The sequence below is a fragment of the Arvicola amphibius genome, chromosome 14, assembly GCF_903992535.2.
Source record: "Arvicola amphibius chromosome 14, mArvAmp1.2, whole genome shotgun sequence".
Taxonomy (NCBI): Eukaryota; Metazoa; Chordata; class Mammalia; order Rodentia; family Cricetidae; genus Arvicola; species Arvicola amphibius.
The window spans coordinates 45,573,600-45,585,923 of record NC_052060.1 but is presented as its reverse complement, the minus strand read 5'-3'; the positions used below and the strand labels follow the sequence as shown (position 1 = coordinate 45,585,923).

General features: G+C 40.1%; 1 pseudogene; it reads left to right on the top strand.

Moving 5' to 3' along the window:
• Window positions 1–1,512: 1,512 nt before the first annotated feature.
• Window positions 1,513–2,440, top strand: LOC119801364 (annotated as a pseudogene).
• The last annotated feature ends 9,884 nt before the right edge of the window (window positions 2,441–12,324 follow it).

Genomic DNA, 12,324 nt, shown 5'->3' with positions numbered 1-12,324 from the left:
TCACAGCACCTCTCTGCCTCAGCTGAGTGTTCCTTTTCCACCAACTGCAGAGAGGGGCTCTGTGCAATGGTGGCCAGCTGCACCAAGAGTTTTTGTGTTCACAGCGCTTTTTATTGCCCCAAATTAAAACCAGGAAGGGATGTTGTAAGTCAGACAGGTTAAGCAATGATTTCACTGGCTTCCTGGTTTGTTGTGTCCTTGCATGACCACCGTGCCAAGGAATTGCTGAATGAGCCTATGTGCAGGAGGCGGGTTTCCTCTAAGATAACCTAGTTGGCCACTGTTCCCATGATGCATGAGGGGGATTCAGTTACTCTCTAGATAGCCCTTGGTGTTCTCACCTCAGCCTGCTTTCTTTGTGGCCTTGTTGAGAGTCTTGGGAAAACAAGGGTCATTTCAGGGACCTGGTAGTTAAGCATCTTTCTGGGAGATGATTCACAAGGCCATAGTTTTCTGTGAACAAAGGGGTACAGTCTTATCTTCCTTTGGCGCTTGTCTTTAGTGATGTAAATTTACCCCATCCTTGAATAGATTTGGGCTAGATTAGGAATAGATGTGGTAGCATTTTATCTGCCTCCTGTCTGTCTGACTTTGAACTCTATGTTCAAAGCTTTTGAACATTGAGTCTAACCTAATTTAGATAAATTCCTGGGGGTGGCATCCCCTCAAGCTCATTCACAGAGTAATGAGTCTGTAAAAAGGACTCTGTCCTCAAGTACCAGCTTGGTATACAGGGTTTCTCTCCCTGGCCTGTCTCCTGGGTGAATGGTCTTCCTCAGAGTCTTCAGAGGGATGAGTGATCAATAGCAGAACTTCTAAACCCTTAATAATTTTGTAATACTTGATCTCCAAGAATTCTGCATTTTTGTAAGTCTTAATTTTTAACATAGAAATATGTTTTCTTGATTATTGTGGCTGGTCTTCTCTAATGTTTTCCCAGCCAAAAGTTTCTTTTCATGGCTCAGTAACCAGACCACTGTGCAATATTTGAGGACTGGAAAATACTTTTAGACAAGAAAAGTAAATATTTTTTATAATCTCTCATGGTGTTTCTTAAACAATCCAGGTTGAGTGTGCTACTTTTTAAAAACATGTTAATTATAATTATCCATAAGCACAAAATAAATATTTGGGTCTAGCATTTCAAAGTGCCTAAAGCAAAGATGTTTAACACTAATTAGCAACACTCTAGTTGACTATTTCCACAGTATTAGTAGGAGCTGTTTGAACTAAAGTATATCTGACCTCAGAATTTATGTCCCTACCATTTCTACCTACTAGGTCCTTCCAGAAGAAAATTATTAATGAAACTTTGTGCAGCTATAGTGTCAAGCACTTTCAGTCCCATGTCTCAGGAGACAGAGGTTGACCTTTGTGAGTTCCAGGTCAACCAGGGCTACATGGTGAGGAGAACCTTCTCAAGAAAATAAAAGGCAGGAGCATCAGATAGCTCAGCAGTTAAAAGCACTGGCTGCTCTTAAGAATTGCAACATCCGCTCTCTCCTCCAGCCAGGTAAAATGCCCAAGGGAAAGAAGGCCAAAGGGAAGAAGGTGGCCCTGGCCCCTCCGTTGTGAAGAAGCAGGAGGCATAGAAGGTGGTGAATCCTTTGTTTAAGAAGAGGCCTAAGAACTTCGGCATTGGGCAGGACATCCAGCCCAAGAGAGATCTCACACGCTTCGTCAAATGGCCCCGCTACATCAGGCTACAGCAGCAGAGGGCCATCCTCTCTATAAGCGGCTCAAAGTTCCTCCTGCCATTAACCAGTTCACCCAGGCCCTAGACCGGAAAACAGCTACCCAGTTGCTTAAACTTGCCCAAAGTACAGGCCAGAGACCAAGCAGGAGAAGAAGCAAAGGCTGCTGGCCCGTGCTGAGAAGAAAGCTGCCGGCAAAGGGGATGTGCCAACTAAGAGACCACCTGTCCTTCGAGCGGGCGTCAATACAGTCACCACTTTGGTAGAGAACAAGAAGGCTCAGCTGGTGGTGATTGCCCACGACATAGACCCCATTGAGCTGGTGGTCTTCCTGCCTGCCCTGTGTCGGAAGATGGGGGTCCCCTACTGCATCATCAAGGGAAAGGCCAGGCTGAGGCGGCTGGTCCATAGGAAGATGTGCACCACTGTTGCCTTCACACAGGTTAACTCCGAAGACAAGGGTGCTCTGGCCAAGCTGGTAGAAGCTATTAGGACCAACTACAATGACAGATATGATGAGATCCGCCGCCACTGGGGAGGCAACGGCCTGGGTCCTAAATCTGTGGCTCGAATTACCAAGCTGGAAAAGGCAAAGGCCAAAGAACTCGCCACTAAACTGGGTTAAATGTACTGCTGAGTTTTCTGTACATAAATATAATTTCAAAACTTCCAAAAAAAAAAAAAAGAATTACAGTACCCACATGGAGGCTCACAGCCACCGGTAACTCCCTCTTCTAAGCCTCCGTGAGCACCAGGCACGCCTATGGTATACAGACGAAATTGTAGGAAAAACACTCATAGACATAAGATTTAAAATAATACTTTTTAAATTTAAAAACCAAAACAGAATTTTGCTAATAGCAAACTTCAGAAAATCAGTTTTATTATTTATCAAATATGCAGTGCAGCTATGCAGTGAAGAGCTACAATTTTTCTATATAGCATTTTGATGATTAAGTAACTAGTATGCTCTATCAAGAGTCAAATGAAAGCTGAGAATTCTGCCTTAAATAGTCATTGAATACCTTATAATGTAATACGCCAAAATGATTTTGAAAACAATTTCATTTTTTGTTGATTTGTTTTATTTTGATTTTGAGGCTTGGTATTGAAGTATAGTCAAGGCTGGCCTCAACTTTGAACACCTCTTCCTCAGCCTTCCACAGTCAGGGATTACAGACATATGCCACCACATCCAGCTTAAAACTAAATTTCTCAACTCATTGTGACTTTAGTTTTCCATTGTTTTGGTTTTTTGTAAATAATAATAATAAATTATTTTAATTTACACTAAACTAAATAAGTAATATATGTTCAAATGATTAGTGTTTCAAAGATTACAAAATATACTTTACATGTTTTGTTTAATATAAAACTTTGCTATCTACACTTCAGGAAATGCGTTTGAGAAATTGCTTGTTCTATTTTCACTTTTGCTTACAGAGCATCTGCTGTGGGCCAAGCAGAGTATGAGCACTGCCAGGAAGAACTCATTTCTGCCACACCAAAGAATCAAATTCTGCCAATCTCTTCATTCCATACTGAAGCTTACAGCCATTAAATGTATTGGCCAGTACGTCACATATTACTGGGTGTTGGAGGTAGTTTCTAAGCCAGTCTGAGTCCATAGCCTAGTTTCGTGGCATTAAAAGGCACACGGTCCTACCTGTGTGCTGCTCTCAGAGCAAACCATACTCAATCATAGTGTTCTCTATACCTTGAGGGGTGACTCCCACTCTTGACATCAGTCATTTCATGGTCCAAAGATGACTTGCTATAGTCTCAGCTGCTACAGATAGGCAAGAAAAACAAAAGTATGCTCTTCTCCCTCTCAAGGATTTTTTGTGTCTGTGTCTTTTCTTTCTTCTATACCTTTTTTTTGTTCTTCTGTCATATTTTATTATTGTTCATAACTCATATATGCTTTGAGATACATGTGTATTAAGGTGTTTGTTTAATACCTAATGTCTGTGTCCCACCACCACTTCAAGTGGACTATGCCCAGACTTACATCTTAAATTTTTCTTCCTCTCTAGAAAGCCTGATCCTCCTCTCATTTCCTATTTCTGTCCAAAAGAACAAACTTCACCCCATAGATAAGGCTGCAAAGCTCTTAGATGACTTCTCCTCCCACATCCAAACAACTGCCAAGTTCATTCGCATCCCACCTCTGCGAGCTTTCTGAAATCCACCTCCTTACCCCAGCCTCGCTGTCAATTTGTTGATGCTCTCAACCCTGTTGGCTTTTTCTAATATCTCAAATGGAATGCCTCCCTCCAGCCTCTCTGCTGCAGCTTATCCCACACAGTGCAACTAGGTTAATCTTCCTGAGTAGAGTTTGCAGAATAGCACTCCCCTGCTTGGAAATTTCCTATGGCTTACTTTGAATAAAGTTAGCACTGACTGTTTAGACAATCCTATTTATCTTTCTCTCCCTGAGTCTTCCACTATTCCACACCCACACAAGTTACACATCAGTCCCAGACCTCTGCATTTGTTCGGGGTTTGGAAATGCCCTCCTGCTGCTCATCTATTCATGTGAAGCTCTGGAAAGCACTGCTTTTTTTGTTCCCATAGCGTGTAGCATAGTATGTTTTAAAGAATACTGCGAGATTGAAGTCAAACGCTAAAAGCCCCGTGAAGTAAACACTAATTGGAGGCACAGCCATATGTGCCCCTAAATGGGGAGCAATGTGGAGAGGTTTAGGATCATGATAGGGATATCTGAGTCATGAAGAAATTGGTTAAGTGAAATTTGTGCAGTCTGCAGTATCTTGGGAAATGCAAATGCAACGTTTCACTTGCTAACTTTGACTAAAGTCGACATTTGTAATAAGTCATCTGCTGAGAGAAATAGCCACTGCTGACTCTTCTACTTGCCTGTGGAAACTAGGTTGGAAATCAAAGCAGAGACAGGCCTGATCACTGGCTTCCTAAGGACCATTTGTAAATATTAGTACCTGTTTCTTTCCATTCCATATGTACAGAATATTCAATCAGTTTATGATCCTCACTGATTAAATAAATCCCCTGATTACAATCTGTTTTAAAAATAATCATGTTAAGTACTATTAGGAAGGAAATCTTGGTTGAATCTTGAACATGTTGTGTGAGTAAGCCATTTTCAAAAAGATATATGGTATCACTTAGGTGAGATAGCTATACTACTCAAGTCCATGGAAACAGCAAAGTGTAGTGATGGTTGCCAAGACTTAAAGAGGGTAAAACTGAGAATTACTTAAGGGTTAAGAAGTTTCATTTGTGTATGATAATTATCTTCTGGGGATCACTGCACAACAATTTGGACACAACGCACTGAACCATACACATAAATGGTTAACTGTCATTACAAAAAAAAAAAACTTTTATTACAAAGAGAAATAACTACTTCATGTTGTATGATTGGGGAAATCTCACAACCATTTGATGACGTGTACTTTCTCATCACAGCTGTAACATAAAGGATATGGCAACATGTCTTTTACCTGGGTAGAGAAAAAAAATTCAAACAAATCCCAACATTAACAGGTGTGTGTTGATTATCTAATATCAACAAGCATGCAAAATATTTCATAGATCCATAGACATTCACAGACAATTGTTGGTGCAAGTTCTAAAAGTATGAGTTAAATAGCAATTCAACGGAAAGAAACTAATAAAAAGCCATGGAGCAGCGTATGATGGGTGTTTCAGCGGAAGCTACTAGACACAAATAGGCCCAATACTGAGCACAAATGATGCTCACATGCCTTATGCATACATCTAGGAAGTTGCACTTGTTTAAATAAAGTTGGTTACTTAAAAACAATTTAACATTTTGCAAGGAAGTTGGTACTTCTACACAACTGTCTTATAAGATACTAAAATTTACCTGGTTTTGCTTCAACCTACAGGGTTTTCTACAGGGTTTTTCTTTTTGTTTATTAGCGAAATTTAGGGTTTGTTAAAGTATTTTTTAAAACCTTTTTGTTTGTTAAGATGTTTGTTTGTTTGGGGGCTTGTTGGGAGGGGATTGAGACTCTCTCTTTGTAGATCTGGCTGGCCTGGAACTCACTATGTAGACCAAGGTGGTCTGGAACCTTGAGATCCACCTGCCTCTGGAATACTAAGATTAACAGCATGGGCCACTACACCTGGCTGACCTGTGGGGGGGGGGGGGGGGTGAAAACTGGGTTTCCAAAAGTAATTACACAGTTCCAAACTACACAAACCCAAGGCTAGATGAAGGATCAAAGCTTTCTGTCCGTCAAGTTTAGCTGCTAGAACAATAAGCTAAAAGTTTTGTCAGCGTCCTCACTTCTTTCTCCTAATGCGATCAACTAACGGTTTTCCTCCTACAAAACACAGGCAAAACTGACTTCAACAGCTCTCAGAAAATGGCCTGGGTAACCATGTGGCAGCCTGGTGAAAGGCGAGGAAGTCAAGAGACTTCCACCTCCCAGCTATCCTCTTTCCTATCCATCATCAGCCACCAAGAATTTCATTACCTAAGGGTCTTCATAGTACAAACCTTTGCTCTGCTTTATATGAATGCAATTCACAGACTAGGTCGTGATAGATAAAGCAAATCTTTGAAATACCTGGAATAAACACCCTTATTCCCAGGGACTAGAATATACCCTTCCAGAAATTTGTCCTAAGTGTGTTCATTTTGTGCTTGTATTTTTTTCTTTCTTTAATTTCATAAACTTTATCATAGAAAACTTGCAAATAAAGAACATCACCCACTAAAATAATGGCCCCATATTTACATTAGATATCAGACAAGTAAATTTCTAGATTTATTGTGAACATTTAATATTCTATAAACTAAAACATGCTTTAAACCCTACAAGGATTATTTTAGTACAGAGCACTAGATGGCACAATTTCACCAATTTAGGCTAATAAGATATTCACGTTCCTATTAAGTCCACATAAACTAATTTAGATTTATATTGCATCTAAGCAATTTTGTAAGCTATTGAGGCCAAAGAATACATAAACCCTTGTCTCAAAAAGAACAACAGCAACAAAAGCTTTCTAAGCAGACTGCCCATCCATGTGGCCTCTGTGACTTCCACACTGGTTCACCATGGCCAGAGCCGGAAGGTACAGAAGGCAATGGTGCAGTCCATCAGCTTTATCTTCAGACACTTGCAAAGTCTCAAGGCCAGCTGTGGCTTTGGGAACAAGTAAATGTGTGGATGGTCAAATGCTGGTCTTGGCAAGTCCCTGAGCCTCACTTAAATGATGCCGAAGAAATTCAGTCTAAAACAAAGTCAACAAAGCTACTGGGTTAGGTCATGCTAACAGGAGATAATATTTCTCTGCTGCAGAAATTTTCCAGCTAGAAATGATAAAAGGATTGGGAAGTTGAGAAGGCAGTACAGAGAATATGGTTCTGAAATGTGTTCATATTGTTCCATGGGACTTATGCTTATCAGGTAAAAATAAATACTGTCTTATTTTTAATACAATTTTTTAAAACTAGGGACTGGAGAGATTGCTCAGGGGTTCAGAGCACTTGCTGTTTTTGCAGAAAACTCAGGTTTAGTTTGTAGCCCCCATATGGCAGACCACAACCATCCATAATTCTGTTTCTAGAGGTTTTGACACCCTCTTCTGACCTCTGCAGGCACCATGCATACACTTGGTATATAGACAAATATGCAGGCAAGACACTCATACACATAAAAATAAAATAGATCTAATTTTTAATTTAAAAAATAAATAAAAGTAATAAAGTAAATTTAATTTTTAAAGTTATTGATAATGTATTGCATATACCCCATGTTTTGCATGCTTATTCCTGAATATAAAAGTGGCAATTCTAAAACCAGATGACTAATTTAAATAATCCAAAGAAAATAGACATTTCTCTTTAAGGCATAAATGTTTATTAACCATTTTTTGTATCAAATACACATTTTGTAATATTGACATATCATAAGACTATAATGTGGGATAGTGACTCCACTGATAAATGCTTAAAATAAGGTAATAGATATAAGAGCCTAAAGGTCTGAATTATTTTTGCCTCACCACTTAAGGTAATTATACCCAAATGTGACCTAAATTTTCTCATATTTAAAAATTAAAAAGAAACAGTACATAAATAATGGAAAATGATAGAGGTCGGCCAGTTTTCACATCCATTTGACCTTTAATTTGTTTTAAATATCATGTTTGTAGCAAAAGTCACAGATCTGTCTAATGTGTTCACTATTACCTCCTTTCTTGGAATTATTTATAGTTCAGAACGTTTAACCACTCTTACGCTTCATTTTGGCACATGAAGCAATCCATCCACCAAATGAGATGTACACTTCACCTGGACCAGTCCCCACCATGTCTCTGACTCCTGATGTTATCCTTCCTAAAGGGTTATCATTTGCGAACACTGTCAGATGGGACTGCCAACAGTGCTAGGTCCTTGCTTATAAGTCCCCTCTTAGATACTCTAGCCTCATAAAAAAGCCCTTCTGTTCTGAGGAAAGTCATCATCTTGCACAAAGGACACAGACTCTGAATGGTCACCTATGAAGATGGAAATGGGGACAATTACAGTGCCTTATGACCTAGATTTTTTTGAAGCCACACTAGATACGAATAAAGGGACAGATGGCCCTTAACCCCCGTCCACTAGACCAAGCATGATGGTAGACAGAGGGGAAGAGAAGAAGGTGGGAGACTTCAGAGAAATTCTACAGCTGTGCTAGAGGCCATTGAAAGCTGATGAGTCTGTGGGTGGACAGCTCAGAGCCAGGCTAAGTAGACAGACTCCTTATAGAAAGTGGTTGCCAAACACTTAAACTAATACCTAGAGCAGTATTCTCTCTGAAGCTGCCAGAATTCTCTACAAAGGCCGTTATAATGCACCTCTCATCTGTCAACTCAACACGGTTACTGCTTTTCTCTTTAAGATCATTTACTCCAATAGCATGGGGGAAACAGAACTTTCCTCTCAAGCAGGTTTAACATTAGTCTCTTTTTTATCCCTCTTGAGATAATGTTTAACCAATATCCTAGACAACATGTACATTGTATTATGGAAAATAAGAAAGAACATAGAGTACGCTTCAGAAGACAGCATTCTTTAAAGGAAGTGTTATAATGTGGGACATAATGAACACTGTGTCTTACTCCCCAGTGTTTCCATTTCATCCCTGAAGACTATCTGAGAAAATTGCAATAATTCATCTCCCTTGCCAGGGATGACTTGTTCGGCAAAAGCCGACTGCAGCTGTGTTAGGCCTGCCTAAAATATTCACCACCCCAAGGATGCCCATTCAATCCCCAAAAGCTACAAATATGATCATTGGGGTCAGTTACAGGGCACAGCTAGCCTTAAAGTAAGAGAAGAGCCGGTTGAGACGAATCCAACCACACAGAAGTAAGGCTGAGGCAAGACGCTTGGAAGAAGGATGCAAAGCGAACTGCTGACTAACACAGGCATCCCCTGGAGCCGTCTCCAGTAAATCAGCTGAGAGGCCACAAGGAATCATGGACGCCAGTCTACACAGGATCGGAGCTTTTGCCAATACCTGGTTGAAGTAGAAATCAGATTCTTCCTTGTCTCCCTCTCCCGCCAATGAAAGCCCAGGCCACTCCAGCCCACACTTGACTTAAGCCCTGTGAGGGGAAAGTAGCTGAAGCCCCCTCTGCTTCTGTCCCACAAAACTAGGAGTAATAAATGAGTGCTATTTTGTGCGGCTAGATTTGTGATAATTCGTTGTGGTGTTTTCATTTTATTATTTAAAACAAAATTGCAAGTAAGAAATGAGATAAACTCCATGTTTATTGCTGCTTTATTTTTTATAATAAAGACTTGGAATAATCCTAGTTGTCCACCAACAGGTGAATTGTTAATGAAAATTTCTCTCTCTCTCTCTCTCTCTCTCTCTCTCTCTCTCTCTCTCTCTCTCTCTCTCTCTCTGTGTGTGTGTGTGTGTGTGTGTGTATGCAAATAAAATGAAATACCATTCAGCTCCAAAGAAAAATGAAATCATAAAATGTGCAGGAAAATGGATGGACTTAGAATGTATTATACTAAGTAAGGGGTCATACAATATCAGAAGGGAAAAAACACATTTTCTTGCTCATGTGTGGAATTTACCCAATAATAAATGCACACATGTAAACAAATGTACACATGGATACAGTATAATATATAGAAAAGAGAACAAGAAAGACTAAAGATTAGGGGATGAGGAAGGACTGGATGCAGCTAATGAACAAAAGTTATGATGCTATAAATGTTTTCTAGTTCTAACTCTTACATGGATTTTTGTATTTCTGGTGGTTCATAAAAACATAAAAATGTATTCAATAGTGACAGTTTAAAATCCAATGTGAAACTCTACAACTTCCATTCCAAATGGCTACCCTAACTATATAGACACTCACTGAGTTGTATAAACTTTGTGTCTGATTAATTTTGGTATGTGCTAATTTGGTTTTGGTAAGAACAGAAGCATGATATAGTGACCAAACAGTTGTAACATTCTACAAGGAGTTCTGGGGAAACTATAATTCTAAGAATGATGAAATATTATAATATTATAAAATATATACTATAATCTCAAAAAATAAAAGAAGTAATAAAAAAGAGAATAAACCTCAGGATAAAATGGTGTCTCTTCATTCTTTGGATGTTGCTGTGTCTGAACTTAATGAACAGATCTGACTTGTGATGGGAAAGATTGTGTTGATAGAATCCCTGAACACTGGAGCACCCTCATAACCAAGAATAAACTGCTTTTGGTGATAACACCTAGGGCAGAGATAAATTGGAAACTGAAGCAAACCTATTATCTGCCTGCCACTAAAGAGATTCACCCTGAAGTCCACCGTATATCTAGGATTATGGCACATAAGAAATTTACTGTTTAAACAAGCTTTGAGTCAGGGTTGCTGTAACTTACAGACAAATGTAAATGCTGGACATAATGACTCACATCTGTGACCCCAGTTCTTGCAAGTTTTAAGCAAGAGGATTGCTCCAAATTCAAGGTCAGTATGGGGCAGAAAGAGTTCCAAGCCAACCTGGGCTAACAGTGAGAAACTGTCTAGAGGTCAGTGGAGTGAGGCAGGTATGGGGGTATATGCCTGAAATCTAAGCACTTGGGAAGTAGAGAAGGTGAAGCAGAAGTTCAAGGCTATCATAACCATGTAGCCAAGATCAGCCTGGGCTACATAAGATTGGCTCATCCCCACCTCCCAAATTAATGAATGGGCCTATTGGTGGACAACTAGTATAATTACATTGTAAACATACTTTAGGTGAAAGAACACTAAATACTAAAGCTAAAAGCTTGAAACAATATGAGTGTAACTCAGTGTAGAGTGCTTACCTTGCATTCATAGACCCTGGGTTAGATCCCCAGCATGCTCCACCCCCAAAATCAACTGCTTAAAAATGTCATGGTCCACAAATGGATGGAACTAGAAAGCATCATATTGAGTGAGGTAACCCAGACCCAGAAAGACAAATATCATATGTACTCACTCATAAGTGGCTTTAAGACATAAAATAAAGAAAAACCAGCCTACAATTCACAACCCCAGAGAACCTAGACAACAGTGAGGACCCTGAGAGAGACATATATGGATCTAATCTAGATGGGAAGTAGAAAAAGACAAGGTCTCCTGAGTAAATTGGGAGTATGGGGATTATTGGAGAGGGTAGAAGGGGAGAGGGAAGGAAGGGAGGGGAGCAGAGAAAAATATATAGCTCAATAAAAATAATATTATGGCCCAGTGGACTGACCGTATAGTATCCATATAACTTGGAACAAACCATGCAATCTCGCTGATCTTACCTACTCTGCCAACTTAGGAGACAGGTAGGCTAACTGCAGATCTTCACTTCTCCCTCAGCTCCTCCCAATCCAGTCTCCCAGTCTCACCCCACTCTTTACCAGACTATCTGCTGTGGCCCCACTCCTCTCTCTTCCCATCTCCAGAGGATCATGCAGCTCTTCCCCTCCAATCTTCTCCCCCACTTATTCTACTATCCCAGCCCCCAACTCCGGCAGGTATTCTTTGGAAACTCACCAGCCAAGCCTGCCAGAGTAGTAGCAAATAGATCCTCAAGCTTCGAGTTTTCAATCTTCCTCGTCTCCTCCAGTGCCAATCCCCTAGTCTCATCCCCAGCTTCATAGCAGACTACTTGTTCTGGCCTGGAGAGATTAGATTAGAAATAATAAAGATAATAAAGGCAGTTTGCAGCAAGCCCATAGCCAGCATCAACTTCAATGGAGAGAACTTCAAACCAATTCCACGAAAATCAGGAACAGAAAAAGGTTGTCCACTCTCTCCATACCTAGTCAATATAGTGTTTGAAATCTTAGCTAGAGCAATAAGACAATGGAAGGAGACCAAGGGGATACAAGTTGGAAAGGAAGAAATCAAGTATCCTTATTTGCAGATGACATGAGAGTATACAAAAGTCCTATTCCAAAGTGTTAGTTTTTGTTTCATCATTATTGTAATATTGAGTTGGAAGTGTCACTCTCAGCCTGCCAAGTGCTTTGCATTTGGACTCCAACTCCCAGCCTGCCAAGCGCTGACCCAACCGGGTATTTAAGCTTGTGCCAAAAAGAGAAACACATGGTTTTGGGCTTGCGTGTGTGTTCCCTCTGTCTTT